This window comes from Apus apus, unplaced genomic scaffold (genome assembly GCF_020740795.1).
Source record: "Apus apus isolate bApuApu2 unplaced genomic scaffold, bApuApu2.pri.cur manual_scaffold_34_ctg1, whole genome shotgun sequence".
NCBI lineage: Eukaryota > Metazoa > Chordata > Aves > Apodiformes > Apodidae > Apus > Apus apus.
In genome coordinates, this window is record NW_026248849.1 from 432166 (window position 1) to 449289 (window position 17124).

The 17124-nt window shown below is 51.4% G+C and overlaps 1 pseudogene; it reads left to right on the forward strand.

Moving 5' to 3' along the window:
• The first annotated feature begins 449 nt into the window (after positions 1-449).
• On the forward strand, positions 450-1387 carry LOC127396224 (olfactory receptor 14J1-like; annotated as a pseudogene).
• The last annotated feature ends 15737 nt before the right edge of the window (positions 1388-17124 follow it).

Genomic DNA, 17124 nt, shown 5'->3' on the forward strand with positions numbered 1-17124 from the left:
TGGGGCTGTGAGCAGGGCCAGGGAGGAGAGGTGGGGACAGCTTCCAGCAGGAGCAGCTGCAGTCAGGTCCCTTCCCCGCAGCAAGCCCTTGGTCTCCTCTGCTCCACAGCAGAGCTCCTGGCTCCAAGGCACTGGGATCTCAGCCTGAGTCACCTGCTTAGCAGCTTCTCATCCTCTTTCCCATGTTGCCCCTGCTGTGGAGAAGGAAAAACTCTTTTTGCAGCTGGGATCCTCACAGCACACCTGGCCAGCAGAGACCAGAGCTCCAGCCAGGGAGATGGAGGAATGTTCTGTAACCAAGGAGAGAGTCAATGTCCGTTTTCAGGGGGTGGTGTGTGAAGGGAGGGAATGGGGAGATATTTGCTCAGGGCGGTCTTGACTTGTGAGTGTGCTTTCCTCCTCTGGCAGCAGCTCATGAGGGAAGGGCTGGGATGTCCAACAGCAGCTCCATCAGCCAGTTCCTCCTCCTGGCATTCGCAGACAGGCGGGAGCTGCAGCTCCTGCACTTCTGGCTCTTCCTGGGCATCTACCTGGCTGCCCTCCTGGGCAACGGCCTCATCATCACCACCATCGCCTGGGACCACCACCTCCACACCCCCATGTACTTCTTCCTGCTCAACCTCTCCCTCCTCGACCTGGGCTGCATCTCCACCACCCTCCCCAAAGCCATGGCCAATTCCCTCTGGGACACCAGGGCCATCTCCTACTCAGCATGTGCTGCACAGCTCTTGTTCTTTTCCTTCTTCCTTGAGCAGAGTGGTCCCTTCTCACCATCATGTGCTATGACCGCTACGTGGCCATCTGCAGACCCCTGCACTACGGGACCCTCCTGGGCAGCAGAGCTTGTGTCCACATGGCAGCAGCTGCCTGGGCCTCTGGGTTTCTCAGTGCTCTGCTGCACACAGCCAGTACATTTTCACTGCCCCTCTGCCAGGGCAATGCCCTGGGACAGTTCTTCTGTGAAATCCCCCAGATCCTCAAGCTCTCCTGCTCACACTCCTACCTCAGGGAACTTGGGCTTGTTGTGGTTAGTCTCTTTTTATCATTTGGCTGTTTTGTCTTCATGGTGGTGTCCTATGTGCAGATCTTCAGGGCTGTGCTGAGGATCCCCTCTCAGCAGGGAAGGCACAAAGCCTTTTCCACCTGCCTCCCTCACCTGGCTGTGGTCTCCCTGGTCATCAGCACTGGCATGTTTGCCTACCTGAAGCCCCCCTCCATCTCCTCCCCATCCCTGGACCTGGTGGTGGCAGTTCTGTACTCAGTGGTGCCTCCAGCAGTGAACCCCCTCATCTACAGCATGAGGAACCAGGAGCTCAAGGACGCCCTCAGGAAAGTGATTTCTTTATTGTTCAAGAGTGAGAGATTTAAAGCCTCTTTCCAGAAGTGACTCTACTTTATGTCATTCCATCTTTTTTTTTTTGTTTATTTGTTTTGGCGTGGGTGGGTTTTTTTTGCTTTTTTGGGTATTTTTTTGTGGTTTTTGTTGTGTGGTTTTTTTTGTTTGTTTGTTTTTTTTTGTTATTTCTCATTACTGCTGCTGTTATTGTCATCCATTGTTCCTGCAAAGATGTTTGCACTTGTGTCGCTACAACTGAGACAAGGACCTGCTTTGTTTCCTTTGATCCATTATTAAAGTTTCTAACACTTGCTCTGAGTCCTTGGCTGTCCAGTAACCCAAAGTAGCTGCTCTGCATGGCATCCTGTCCCCCAGCCATGTCACTTGCACCACTCAGCTCTCTAGGTCATTGATACAGATATTAAGCAGGACTGGTCCCAGGACGGACCCCTGAGGGACACTTGTCACCATCTCCATCTGGACACTGAGCCATTCACCACTGCCCTCTGGATCTGACCATCTCACCTATTCCTCATCCACTGAGCAGTCCACACATCAAATCCTTCTCTCTCCAGGTTAGAGAGAAGGATGTTTTGAGGGACCACGTCAAGGGCCTCACACAATCCAGGGAGGTGACACCCATGGCTCTTCCCTTCCCAATGATGCAGTCACTCTGCTGCCCTATTTGCAACTGGCCTTATAACTCTGAGCACACACCACTGGCTCCTGGGACACTCCTTGAATGCCCAGGCCCTTCTTCTCAGGGTCACTGCTGAGTTGCTCAGCTCTCAGCCAGCCCTCATTCTGGGGATGATTCTGCCCCTGGCAAAGGACTGACTGCTTCTCTGGGTAAAACTCTGTGAGGTTTCTTCTGACTGAATCCCAGAGTTTTTTTAAGTCCCGCAGGAGTGAAGCTGTGTTTGGACCCCTGTTAATGTGTGTGTACAGGTGGCTCACCCTGAGATGGGGGGCCTCTGGCAAGATCAGAGCATGAGGAATTGCAGAACACTACGTATCTCAGGTGAAGGCACTAGTTTTATTCAATATGTGGCCAAGGTAGGAATGCCCATGGTGACAAGCTCAGAAACACCAAATGAAGGTACAAAGGAAGCCAAAGCAAGGGCCAGGGAGGAAAGTGTGAGCAGAGATGGGATCTTTGTGTGGGAGGGCACAGGGATCACAGAATCAGAATTGTCAGAGTTGGAAGATCATCTAGAGATCATCTAGTCCAGCCCCCCTGCCAGAGGAGGTTCACCTAGAGCTGGCTGTACAGGGGGTTTTACTGTTTCCAAAGAATCATAGAATCATTAAGGTTGGAAGGGACCTTAAAGATCAGCAAGTTCCAACCCCCGTGCCATGAACTGGGCACCCTACCACTAGACCAGGCTGCACAAATCCTCGTCCCACCTGGCCTTAAAATCCTCCAGGGATGGGGCATCAACAGCCTCCCTGGGCAGCCCATTCCAGCTCCTCACCACCCTTAGAGTGAAGAATTTCTGTCTAATATCTCACTAAATCTCCCCTCTCTCAGTTTAAAACTATTACCCCTTCACCTACCACTGTCCTCTCTCATGACAAGCCCCTCCCCAGCTTTCCTGGAGCCCCTTCAGGCACTGGAAGGTGCTCTAAGATCCCCCCAGAGCCTTCTCTTCTCCAGGCTCAATAGCCTCAACTCCCTCAGCCTGTCTTCATAGCAGAGCTGCTCCAGCCCTTTGATCATCTTTGTGGCCTTCTCTGGACCGTCTCCAGCAGCTCCATGTCTTCCCTGTGCTGAGGGCTCCAGAGCTGCTCTCAGTACCCCAGGTGGGTCTCACCAGAGCACAGCAGAGGGGCAGAATCCCCTCCCTCACCCTGATGCCCACACTTCTTTTGATGCAGCCCAGGACACGGATGGTTTCTGGGCTGTGTCCTGCTTTCAATATTAAAGCTGAATCCCAAAAACCAGAGGACAGAATTGCTCTCTATTACCCCCCCTCCACCCTCCCAAGGGAAGACAGAAGGGGAACAAGGAAGAGAGACTTAAACTTTGGAAACTGAAAGTAGAAACAAATTTACTGCAACACAAGGTGAAAGGGTAAAACGTGGGGGAAGAACAGGGAAGTACTTCTATACAAAACCCATCTGGATGATGGCAGGGATATGGGACAGGCAGGGCTGCTCCAGGGAGAGGTCCACAGCTCCTCACAGCACCTGATGCAGGTGTATTCTGGAGCAGCTGGGAAGCCAAAGGAACCAGCAGCAGCCCCAGCAGGGAGAAAGGAGCAGGAAGGGAGAAGGGCCCTTAATCCAGCTTTCCTGGCTTGGATAGATTGTGACAGGGAGTGGGTGGGAATCCTGACCCTTCCAGTCTTTCAGGCTCCTCAGGACCCTCTCTCTCTATTGGTGTCCAGCACCGTGCCAGGGTCTCCCAAACCATAACATCACAGCCCTTATTCCAAACCACTTCCCGTCACAATCATTCACCAGGTTGTGAACTGTCCTTGTGCAATAGAGTCCATTGGGTCCAGGCTCTGGATTTCCATCCACCGTGGCAGTCTCTCAGGGCAGAGGAGGTGTCACAGGGTCCCTTGGAGTTCATGCTCTTGTTCTGCAGGTTCTTCTTGGGCACCACTCTGTTCTCCTAGAGACATAACACTGAAAACAACTTATCACTGTCATGCAGTAATTAAAACTGTACAACCCAAACTAAATACTCTCAGCCAGGGTTAAGCTCCCCTGTGGAACACACTGAACTTCCCCATTCTCCTGCACTACCCACCAAGTATGTCCAGGACTTTGAGCAGAGACAACCCCACGGATGGGTTGGCCTCTGCCCAAAGCAGGGAACACCCAGACAGTTTTTCCCAGTAGATTCCTTTCACACACAACAGGGACTTTTTCCCCATCCACTCTATGTAAAAAGTTTGACTGTGCAGGCACAACTTGGTTGGCAGATCCCCTGGTGTTAAGTAGCCAAGGAGCTTCTGCCAGATGTTTAACCCAAGTTTTAAAAGTCCCACCACCCACTGTGGCACCACAAAGGTTTTAGCCATCTGGCTTGTTTGATTGGGGCACATATGTCACAATCATGGATAACCTGTGCAATAGTACCCAGAGTCAAATCTAACCCTCGGTCACAGGCCCATGGGTACGTTGCAGCTCATCCTTGATGCCCAGACGTGTCATGGGCCCCCCAGGCTAAAAACAGTTCACCTCTGTGCTCCCCGTCCCAATCTGTTTGCAACACTTTAGCTGCCTGCTCTGCTTGATGGTTGTGTTTCTGTTCTTCAGTGCCCTGGCTCTTTGGTGCGTGGGCATCTACGTCCCGTCCCTTTACTGCCAATGTCTCTAATCAGGCAGCAATATCTTGCCACAGGGGTCGGCCCAAAGGGGCTTCCCCCTGCACTGCCAATTGTCCCGTTTCCATCCCTTCAGCCACCCCCACAAAGCATTTGCTGCCACCCAGGAACCCGTGCAGAGGTAAAGTATTGGCCCCTGCTCCCGCCCTGCAATGTCCAGGGCCAGCTGGACGGCCTTTCCTTCTGCAAATCGCCTCGAGCCACCTTCTCCATCCTCAGCTTGTGCAGCCTGTCTCGTAGGACTCCAGACTGCAGCTTTCCACCTCCAATGACTTCCTACAAGACGGCAGGATCCACCAGTGAAAAGAGCAAATTGCTTTTCATGCTCTGACAGTTGATTACCTGGGGCAGCCTCCTCTGCACCAGTCCCTGTCTCGTCCGGTGCCATTCCAAAATCTTTGCCTCTGGCCAGTTCGGAATCACCTCCACCCTGCCTGGGCCACTGGGGCCCCTCTTCCAGCTCGCTGTGTTATCAGGGCCATCCCCTTGATCCAGGTGGCATGGGTGGCACAGTGTGTGGATGAGGCCCTCCCTTTATCCATCCATTCCAGGACTGGCAGGCCAGGTGCTGGGAGGAGCGTTGCTTCTGCACCAATGACCTGGGAAGCAGCTCGCACTCCTTCACAGGCAGCCAGTATCTCTTTTTCACCTGGGGTATCATTGGCTTCTGAGCCTTTATACTGCTGGATCCAAAATCCCAAGGGACGACCTCTGGTCCCATCAGGTGCTTTTTGCCAGAGGCTCCAGACAAGGCCACTGTCACCAGCTGCAGGGTAGAGCACATTTTTTATTTCCTGTCCCACTCGGACGGGTCCCAGGGCCACTGTGTGGACTATCTCTGGCTTTATCTGTTCAACAGCCTGTTGCTGTTCAGGGCCACATGGAAAAGTCCTTTTCTTTCTGGTGACTTCATGGAGGGGTTTCACAGTCTGAGTGTACCTGGGAATGTGCATTCTCCAAACCCCACTGTGCCTAAGAAGGTCTGTGTCTCTTATTAGTGGGTGCAGCCATGGCTGCTGTTTTACTGACCACATCCAGAGGGATGTGTCAGTGCCCTTCTTGCCATCTGACTCCTAGGAACTGGACCTCTCTGGCAGGTCCCTTGACCTTGCTCCTCTTTAGAGCAAAGCCAGCTTCCAACAGAAGCTGGATCACTTTTCTCCCTTTCTCAAAGACTTCCTCTGCTGCATTACCCCACACAATGATGCCATCAATGCCCTGCAGATGGTCTGGAGCTCCACCCTTCTCCAGTGCAGCCTGGATCAGTCCATGGCAGATGCCAGGGCTGTGCTTCCACCCCTGGGGCAGTCCATTCCAGGTGTACTGGACTCTCCTCCAGGTGAAAGCAAATTGAGGTCTGCACTCTGCTGCTCTGGGAACAGAGAAAAACACGTTAGCAGTGTCAATAGGGACAGACCATTGAGCTGCTGGGGATTCCAGCTCCTATTGCAGCTCCAACATGTCTGGAACTGCAGCTCTCATCGGTGCTGTGACTTCATTCAGACCAAGATTGTCCACAGTTAATCTCCATTCCCCATCAGGCTTCTGCACTGGCCATACGGGGCTGTTGAAGGGTGACTGAGCCCTCCTTATCACTGCTTGGCTCTCTAGTTGACCAATCAGCTTATGTGCTGGGAGCAGGGAGTCTCTGCTGGGGCGGTACTGCCCACGATGTCCTGCAGTAGAAGGGGTTGGTACCTGCTGCTCCTCCACCCTCCTCATGCCCACCACAGAAGGGTCATCAGAGAGACCAGGCAGGGCAGACAGCCAGGTAATGCCCTCAGTCTCTATGGCTGCTACACCAAAGGCCCATTTATACCCTTCCAGGTCTTCAAAGTCCCCTCTCCAGAGCAATCTGTACCAAGGATGCAGGGAGCAGCTGGGCCAGTTACTATCCAATGGGTCTCCCAGTCATTCCCAGTCACGCTCACTTCAGCCTCCAACACACTCAGTTCTTGAGACCCTCCAGTGACTCCAGGGCTGGTAATGGAGTCTGCCCCTGTCTGGCTGGATGGTATCAAAGTGCACTGTGCAGCAGAGCCCAGCAGGGCTCTAGAACCCTGTGGTTCTGTTGTGCCAGGCCACCCAACCCACAGTGTCCAGTCAACTGGGTTATCCCTCTCCTGCAGCTGGCTGGAGGCAGGGCCCCTCTAACGTTGAGCATGGCATCCACAAGTAACACAGGGCTTTGTGTGGCATGCTGGACTCTCCTCTGGGGTAGAGACCCACCTGCTTGGGCCAGCAGATACTTCCCGGGAGAGCCGAGCAGTCATCATGCTGGGACTGTTCTCTCTAGTGGCACCACCCTGCAGCTCCCGTGCTCTGGCACGCAGAACAGCAGTGGCTTTGCCGTCCCACCTGCTCGTGTCCTCACCATGTTCAGCAGAGTAGACCACAGAGAACCTCGTGTTTGATTCTGCATAACCTGAGCTGGTCTCCTTAGAGTGCCCCTGTTTCTGACGGCTGATACATGGTTCCATTCAGGAGAGGAATGGGTGGTTTTCTGCCTCTCCAGTCTGGATGCCCTATCACCCAGCTTCTCACAGAGGTTTTTCCACTCCTCAGCTTTTTTTTTCCACAGCTGAGACATGGGCATTTAGGGGGTTACAGATACTGTCTGCATATTACCTAAGCTGGTTAGCAAATTCATGGACAGCTGGTGGTGTTTCACCATTTCCCACAAAGACCCTTCCTCCCAACATGGTGGGATACATAGGAGGAGCACTCTGTGAGAGCCTCTTTAGCATGGGCTGACTGCATGGCAGCTCCTCAGGGCTTTCAGGTGTGTCCCCATTACCATAGATGACCTCCTGGACTGCCAGCTCTCTCAGACAGGTAATTCCTATTTCTAGAGTGTCCACCTGCCGAGGTCCAGTTTCCGTGGCAAGCCAGGAAAGAACATGACACACCAGTGTGATGTAGGTTCAGTCCATGTTTATTAGGCTGCGTGCAGATTATACAGTCTCAGGGCAGCGTGTACGCCGTCCACGTGGCAGAGCAAGGCTCTTGATTGGTTAGTACACACGGTTTACACGTCCCCATTCCCCTTTTGATTGGTCCCGACTCCAAACCCTTTGTCCAGCCCCCCATCCTGTTTACCCCACTACCTGACTGCTGTACATGACCTTCACTAACTAGTTCCCACAGAATGGCCTTCACTGTTCCTCTTGTTATCTAAAGTTTCTCATAATCATTCAGCACAGCTAGGGCCCCAACATCTCCCCCTCTTCTTTCAAATACAGCACTCGCTATATTCTGCATACTATTTTGTAAGCATCGCAATAAACAAGGTAAGCAAACAAGTATAATAAGTATAAACACACCTACTAATAAAACCTGATGCAAAATACTAACTACCCATGGTCCCAAGCCAAGCGACCTTAACCAATCATCAAGCCCACAGCTAAGACCTTTAGGTTATGCAGCCCATCCTTTAAACTGGGGCAGCCACGTAGGCACCCCTATCAAACACGTGCGGAAAGGTTCATTCGGGCTACCTAGACTCAGACAAAAGGCTGGCTGATTGGTGCGATTAGCTATTGTTACCCATACGTTTTCCCGAGGCTGTACAAATCTTTCAAACTCATCCCCACTCCCAATGCTCCAACTCAAGGTCCCAACAATAAACAAATACACATATGACATTTTTACAACACGTCTTGATGACTGTCGTCAGACTATATGGCTGCAATGTCCAAGGGCTTTAAAACAGTCAAGCCGTCGATTCAAGGTAGCGTTGCTCCCGTGGTCGGGCCTCTAGGCTCAGCTGCTGTTGAGGGGCCGTCATCCAGTCTGCTAACGCTCTTCCTCAGCCACGGACGGACCCATTTGGCGGGAACCCAACGCGTCTCAGCTCCTGTAACGACACAAGCGTAGCCCCTACCCCAGGTTATTAGTTCCTGCGGGCCTTGCCAAGCCTGTGTTCTTGGGTCAAATAGCTCCACCTGCACCTGCTTTCCAGAAAAATCTGTAGCATTAAAAGAGAAATGAGAAAAGATAGATATGTGATCATCTGAGCGTGGATTAAGCCAGTTCAGGACATAACATGCCTTGCATACAAGCTCATAGGGGCCCACCTCCCCCTCCCTTTTTAAAACTCCAAGCAAATGCTTTAGGTTCTGATGATGTCTCTCAATAATGGTCTGGCCTCCTGAGTTATAAGGAATGCCTGTAACGTGTAATGTCCCACTGTTGCAGAATGGCTTGAGCAGCAGGGCCATGGGCCCCTGCTATCTCCTCGAGAGGCCTTGAGAGTGTGGCACAAACAGCAGCTGTACAAGCAATCTCTTTTTTTAGCCTAACACAAGTATAAACAATCTCTGTTAGCTTAAACTAACTCAAGGACAAGGTAGAGAAGTAGAATGATAGAAAACAAGGAAGAACCCTGGAACTCAGATGTGTGTTATTATCCAGTGAAATCACTACAAGTAGTTACTATCCAATGAACTCACTATGCGTGGTTACTATCCAATGAATTCACTACATGTAGGTTTGGAAAAGGGTATAAAAGTAACACTGTGTATTCAATAAATCGAAGCTTGCTTTATCAATCACATCGATTCTGGACTGCTTGCTTCCCTCGCCGCCGGCATCCCATTGGTGAAAAAATTTGCGGCATACCTCACCCTTATATGCTGGTCTTAATGGTGTCTGGACGGCCCAGCACCGCAATTGCTTGAGACCAGTGCAGCCGAGCTGCCTTGGCGCCTGATGACACTGCCGGAGTTGCCCATATAGCTTTTGAGCAAGTGTCCACTGTGACATGCAAATACTTCAGGCGACCAAATGGAGGGAATACTGTAACATCAGTCTGCCACACTTGACGTGGCTGACTACCCCTAGGGTTGACCCCCTGTTCCTGAATTGGTGATAACCGCGCACAATCGGGGCATGCTGCAACAATTGCCCTAGCAGTTGCTCGCGGTATCTGAAATTGGCGCTGTAACACGCGGGCAGACTGATGAAAAAACTCATGTGAAGCACAAGCCTGCTGCTCAGGTGTTACATGGGCTACACAAGGACTAGAAACAACCTTGTCAATATAGTCATTGCCTTCTGCTAATGGGCCTGGCATAGTAGTGTGACTTCTGATGTGAGAGCACCACAGCCGTGGTTGGCGTTGTTCCATGATGTTCCACAGACAGATAAACAGTGCTTGCAACTCCTTATTAGCTACATGTCCTAAGATAGATCGTGAAATTCGTGTCACTGCTCCAACCACATATAGTGAGTCCACTACAAGATTTAGGGGATAATGAGAAAAGTCTGTTAGGGCCCAAATTACTGCTTTCAATTCTAGCATCTGTACTGATGCTCTATTCTGGTTTACCCGAGTAACCCAACACCCCTCTTCCCGGTAGGCATACCCATATTTCCCAGTACGACTTCTGGCATCAGTAAATACGGTTATCGCATCAGAGATGGGATCTTTGTTCAATAAGGGTCTCTCTTCTAATACTAGGGCCGTATTAAACAGTGGATGGCTTGGATAGTGATTATCTAAGGAAACTCCTGTGGTTGCCAGAGCAAATGCAATGCTTTGCTGAGTCCAGTCCTCGATCAGGTCTAGTGTTTTAAGTGGCAAAATGATCGATGAAGGATCTCTGCCAGCAATAGTTCGAAGGCGATGTCTGGATTTCAGCAACAGTGCTCCAATAGCTTCAAATCTGGGTGTGATTGTGTTCCGGAGGTGAGATGGCATAAAAACCCATTCCAAAATATATAGCTCCTCTTGATCATCAATCCGGGCAATTAGAGCGGCAACTTCTTGATGTTTGTTACACTATGAGAGTTATGGGCAAATTTTCTTGATACCGATACGCTGCAGTGCCTGCCAGTTTTTGTTCAATTAATTGTATTGTCTTCTTTCCGTCAGGGCCGAGTTGTCTTGGCTCTGCGGGATTCGTGGCTCCGTGCAACAGCGCAAACAGAGGTGCCATCTCTTCGTTGGCGATGCCACAATAAGTTCTGATCCACTGTATGTCACCAACCAATTTTTGTACCGAACTCACTGTATTCACGTCGGCTCTTAACTGCATCTTCTGTGGGCGTACTCGAGAATCTGTGATAGTCATACCTAAATAGTTCCAAGGAGAGTGTCGCTGGACCTTTCTGGAGCTATGACCAGACCATATTGCCGTAAACAGTTCGTTAGCTCCTGCTCCAAAGTTTCAGTGATTTGACCCTTGCTGGCCACTAGGATATCATCCATATAGTGGTAAGTTAGTAAATCAGGATGCGCCGTTCACCAAGGCTTCAAAGCGAGATTCACAAACCATTGACAAATTGTCGGAGAATTTTTCATTCCCTGCGGCAAAACTGTCCATTGATAACGCTCAGCCGGCGCGGCTCGGTTGATGGAAGGTACAGTAAATGCAAAACGCTCGCTATCTTCAGGATGTAGCGGAACGGTGAAAAAACAATCTTTTAGATCAACCACTAGAAGGTCCCAATCCTTTGGCAACATTACTGGTGATGGGAGACCGGGTTGTAGCGCGCCCATATCCTGCATACAGTCATTAATGGCGCGCAGGTCGTGTAACAACCGCCATTTCCCTGACTTCTTTTGCATGGTAAAAATTGGCCTATTCCATGGGCTTGTTGATGGTTTAACATGGCCTGCTTGTAATTGTTCTTCCACCAGGGCTTGGACATGTCGCAGTTTCTCTTCCGGAAGCGGCCACTGGTTAACCCACACTGGCACGTTGGTCTTCCATGACAATCTCAGCGTTGGGTGGGAGCTGCTATCCGTGGCCGCTATTAAAAATGCGTTTGCATCGTCAGGCCCCATTGGCTCAAAGCATCTCGCCCAAGAATGCTGTGTCCAGCATCATTTCCACCCCCTGCAGGGTTATCCCTTTTGGGCCCACGATATTCACTGTCCGTTTTGGGCGGTCTGTGGTTATGCGCTCACAAAAGGCCACTTGGGGCACTCCCGTGGAACCAAAACCACCTGTTCCCCGCTTCACGGGCTCGGTTCTGGGGACAGCTCCTCTAAAAGGAATAAGCTGGGCTATTTTACTCAAGGCTGGAATAGTAACTGGGGGCGAAAAAAATTTTACCATAATTCCAATGTTCCTGGTGTAATCCGCATCAACACAACCGGGCAAAACAAATATACCCATTCGTGAAGCTGAAGAACGACCAATCAATAGTGCTGATAGGCCATTCCCCAGTGGACCCGTGCAAGTAGATTTAAGCACATACACCTTGTCATCTGTGATTATTGTAGATTCTGCCACTGCCAGATCGACTCCTGCGCTTCCGGCTGTGGCGGCTGTGAGCTCGTGGAGGCAACTGCTACCAAAATATATTTGTTCTCCTGAGGAACAGTTGGGGCTGCATCCAATCCCTCTTTAAGTCGGTCCACAAAACTCAAAAAGGATTCCTCTGGCTTCTGCATGATCTTGGTATATGGCAGCTGGGGAGCGCCCACTTGTGGCAGGGCCAAAAATACGGCCAGAGCAGCATTTTTTGATTGCGTCAGGATTCGAGGGTGTAGTGCTGCCTGTCGGGATGGATCCCGAAATTGCCCCGTACCCATCAGTTGGTCTAAGCTGACGACGCGCAGTGGATCACCTGGTGCCAAATTAAGATTCTCTAACATTTTGGCCTCTAATCGTTCCTGCCATTTGGCCATCCAGAGCATATAAGTGGTAGGTGTCAGGATCAGTTCCATCAGGGATTTAGATTCAGATGGAACCAGCTCAGTGTATTTAAAGAGGGCACAAACTTGATTGCGTACTAGTTTGTTATCATGGCCATATGCCATCACTGTCTTTTGTATGTTAGTAACCATTTTCCAATCTAAGGGATCCCAACGTGGGCCATGCTGTGTCCGGGTGACTGGCAGGGATAAAGGGGAAAGCGCAAAGTCCCCTTCTAGCCGCGCATTTTCAATGATGCCTTTCCACCGGGCGGTGTGATTATAACATGGGTCACCAGGTGGCGCTCTCGTCCCGCCTGTCTCCCGAGCTGCCGGGGAAGAAGGCACTGCTGGTGTTTTACCCGATGACGTGGGCGGGCTGGGCGGGATTCGAGATAACGGCTGCCCTCCCCCCGAGGCGGAAGAATGGGCGCTGCACCCCATTAGTTCCTGAAACTCCTGTATCCGCTCCTTCTCTGCATCAGAGATTCGAGCAGAGGGTCCATGCTTAAGTTGTAAATAATTATCAGCTTCTGATACACTCCATTCCCCGTCTGCTACCATGTTAAGAATCCATTTGCGCAGAGAGGGGGGCAGGCTTGTTAGTTCCCTGTCTGGCGGGGCGGCAGCCTGGTGAGTTGCCGGAGTAGTTCCCGAGCCAGACTCAATAGCCTGTAGCTGCTGCTCGATATTCTTTAGCCCGCCAACAATCGCCTCATGGGCGCTCTTATACGCCTGCTGTATTGTTTTAGCCTTAGACCCCCGATCTAGGCGCTGCATCTGCGCAAGCAGCTCTGACATTTTTTCTGCCTGTTCCTGCAGCCCCGCTTGCATACCCGCCGTTGCTGTGGGCGGTGCCGCCTCATCGTCTGGGAGGGGAACCTTGGCAGGGTCGATTTCCATCGGCAGCAGGGGTGCCGAGGGTTGTATTTCAACTTTTAGCCCCTCATCCGCTCGCTTTTCCCCCTCCTGCTCACCATTCCAGGGGGGCACGTCATCATCCACACCTCCCCACGCCTCCTTCTCTGCTAACGAGATCGGGAAGGCATTGCAACCGCCCTCCGGTCCCCCATCCTGAGGCGCAGGATCCTTTAACAACGTCCGTTCCGGGGCGCCCGATTGCCGGCGCTCCTCCCCACTCTTCTGCACCGCTCGCCGAAGAGCTGCGGCAACTTGAGCTTCCCCGTGCAACTGCTCAATCATGGAGCGGACTGCGCGATAGACCGGCGCGAAACGCCTCGCCTCCTTGGAGCCGATCTGCACGGACTCCCACAGTTCTCCCCCCACCTTGTTCCAGGCGGCCGGACTGTACACCTGCCAGGGCTCCTCCAAGAGTCCCTTCCGCCTGCACCAGACCAACAGGTCGACCAGCGACTGTCGGTCTAACTTTGTTTCAGTCTTTTGCGCCAACTTCACTACACTGTCTACCGTGGCGCGCTCCATTGCCGATGCGGCAATTCCCATCCTGCGTTCCCGATTCACTGATCGGCGTGGCCACAGCCCGTCTCTCTCGAACGGCCCAGCTTACCCGCTGGCAGCAGGATTCTTGCCCTTCTTCGGCTCCGCTCCTCTACCCCATTTATCATGTCGGGGTCACCAGATGCCGAGGTCCAGTTTCCGTGGCAAGCCGGGAAAGAACATGACACACCAGTATGATGTAGATTCAGTCCATGTTTATTAGGCTGCGTGCAGATTATATAGTCTTAGGACAGCGTGTACGCCACCCACGTGGCAGAGCAAGGTTTTTGAGTGGTTAGTGTACACTGTTTACATGTCCTCATTCCCCTTTTAATTGGTCCCAACTCCAAACCCTTTGTCCAGCCCCTCATCCCGTTTACCACACTACCCGACTGCTGTACGTCATCTTCACTATCTCGTTCCCACAGAGTGGCCCTCACTGTTTCTCTTGTTATCTAAAGTTTCTCATAATCATCACCAACTAGTTCCCACAGAATGGCCTTCACTGTTTCTCTTATTATCTAAAGTTTCTCATAACCATTCAGCACAGCTAGGGCCCCAACACCAGAGGGTAGTGGGCAATGGCTCAATGTGGTCCATACACCAGAGGGATGGGATGCCATCCAGCTGGACCCGAACAAGCTCCAGAAGTGGGCTCATTTTAACATCACAGTGTTCAAGACGGCCAAGTGCACCTGGGTCTGTTCAGCCACTGGTATCAATAGAGGCTGGAGATGAAGGGTCTGAGAGCACCCACAAGATGAAAGGTCTGGGGGTACTTCCTGGTGGATGAAAAGCTGGAGATGAGCAGGCAATGCGTGCTGGCAGCCCAGAAAGCCAACTGTGTCCTGGGCTGCATCACCAGCAGCGTGACCAGCTGGTCAAGGGAGGGGATTGTCCTCCCCTGCTCTTCTCTGGTGAAACCCCTCCAGCAATACTGGGTCCAGCTCTGCAGCCCCCAGCACAGGAAGGACATGGAGCTGTTGGAGTGAGTCCAGAGGAGGCCACAACAAACATCAGAGGGCTAGAGCACCTCTGCTCTGCAGACAGGCTGAGAGAGTTGGGGGTGTTCAGCCTGGAGAAGGCTCCAGGGTAACCCTTGCTGGCCCATCTACCAGCTGTGCTCAGAAATTCTCTCAAGACACTCCAGAATCCACCTGGACAGTTTGCAAGACCAGGAAGAGAGTGATGGAGGAGATTCTTCTCCAGCAGATGGAGGAGCAGGCCCTTCTCAAGCAGATGACAGTGATGACCATGCCCACCTTTCCCTCTAAAGGAACTGCACCTCGTGAGAAAGGACTTGACCCTCCATGAAGATGAGCCACTTAGTTGCTCAGATCTCAGTACTTCATATGGCCTCGTATGGGATGTATGGCCATGACATCTCAATGGCCATCACATCTGCTTCGGCACCATTCGGTGTCACCCTTGTGGGGGTCTCTCTCTCTCACAGCTGAAAGGAGTCGGTCCCACAGGGTGGTAATTCCCACCTTATTACTAAGTGCTCTGTCTATACCAGCATCTCTGGCCAGGGATCCCAACTGCTTGGCTTCTCTCTCATCCACGCTGTAGGTTTCAGCCCCACTATCAAAGCATCAGAGCAGCCAAGGAAGGATTCCCTCACCATCAGTGTGGGTGAAGTCCTGTCTCATGAGGCGCAGTTCTTTCATAGAGAAAGGCTGGGCGAGGTCATCGTTGTCATCTGATTGAGGAGGGCCTGGTGTTCTATCTGCTTGAGAGTGGTCTGATTTGTTATCTGTTTGAGAGGTACCTGCTCCATCAACTGAGTTAGAATCCTCTGCCTCCTCAGTTTCAGTCTCTTTTGTTGCTTGTAGGAACTCTGCTTGTCTCAGGGAGGAGCGTTTTGCCTTTGCCTTGCTCCTGGTCACAGGGTGAACCAGCCTGATTCAAAAGGGAGTGGATTTTATCTTTGTAGAAGCAATTGATTTTGTAGCAGCACTTGTAGAGGCAGCTGTTTTTGTAGCAGTACGAGGGGTGGTATCAGGAGCAGTGGAGTTGGCAGCAGCAGTGGCAGCAGCATTGCCTGTGGGGGAGTGGCAGTGAGTAGAACAGCATCTTGCCCTACGCATCCACAATACATTATAAACATTCAGCAGAAGCATCCCCACTGCAACAATGCTATTCACATCAAGAGCTGGGAGATTCAGCTCGAAAGAGAATGGAGAGGTAAAGCTGAACCAGCTCCTGCTGTTACCAACATGAACCGTTCCATTCACTTTAGGAGCTGTACCACTAGGACTTGTACTGTAACTGTACACACACAGTGCCCCCATAAAGAGCAGTATCATAACCCCTAGGATCACTTGGCCGGTATCATACGGTTGATTATGGTTACAGTTCTATCAATAAACCATAAAACAATCACAAGAGCAGCTCCACAGAGCAGAATGCTCTTGGCTGCACACCACATGTACCATTGCAGGTTTGGAAAAAGATCCAGTAGATTCATTGCAGCAAGTGTCTGTTCAGTTTTCAATCCATCAGGAAATTCAGCAGAATTGTTACCCATTGCTATCTGAGGGATTCCTCCCATCAGAGATGGAATTTTGAACACTCTCAATTAATCAAAATGTGTAATTTGGGCTTAAAATCAAGCCCCACGTTCGGCGCCAATAAATTGTTGTCACCGTCTGACCCAGGTGCGACAAAAGTCCTCTTGATCCTCTCCCCCTCCCACCCAGGTAGGGAAGAAGAGAGAGAAAAAGAGAGAGAGACTTGCCTGGATTTAAAACTCAACTACACAGCTTTAATTAAACGCTAATGATTTAAGAAAATATATACAGTTACATACAAATATGATCAGGTGTGTGCAAGAGCCTCTCGCCTCTCCCCACCCACAGCAACTCCCACCACACTCCCCTGAGCTGGAACAGTCCCAAGAAATCCAGGAGCTGCTGCTGGTAAAAGCAGAGAGTGATGAGGGTCAGGAGAGCTGGAGCCTGGGGGTCCACGGGGAGGGAGGGACGGAGTCCTCCCCGGATGCCGGCCACAGGTGGAGGAGAAGGGAAGAAGAAGCAGGAAGGAAGTTGTCTTGTGTGATCTCTGTGCTTCCCCTGAGCTCACGTAGCTCTCTGGAATGGAAGATCTCTGGCCAGTTTTGCTGTCTGTCTCACTCAGCCTCCTCCGGGGGGGTCAGAGATCTCCCTGCAGCGTCTGAGCCGGCAGAGTGAAGGTGCGACCTTGAAGCCCCAGCAGGTAGAGAAACATTGCACTGTCTTATCAGCCTAGCTAGAACAGAGTGTTGCTAGATAAAAGAAAGCTGACTGAAGAAAAAAATATCAGTAAAAAGGGAAATTGGCTTCATCCTGGCTCAAACCAGGACAATG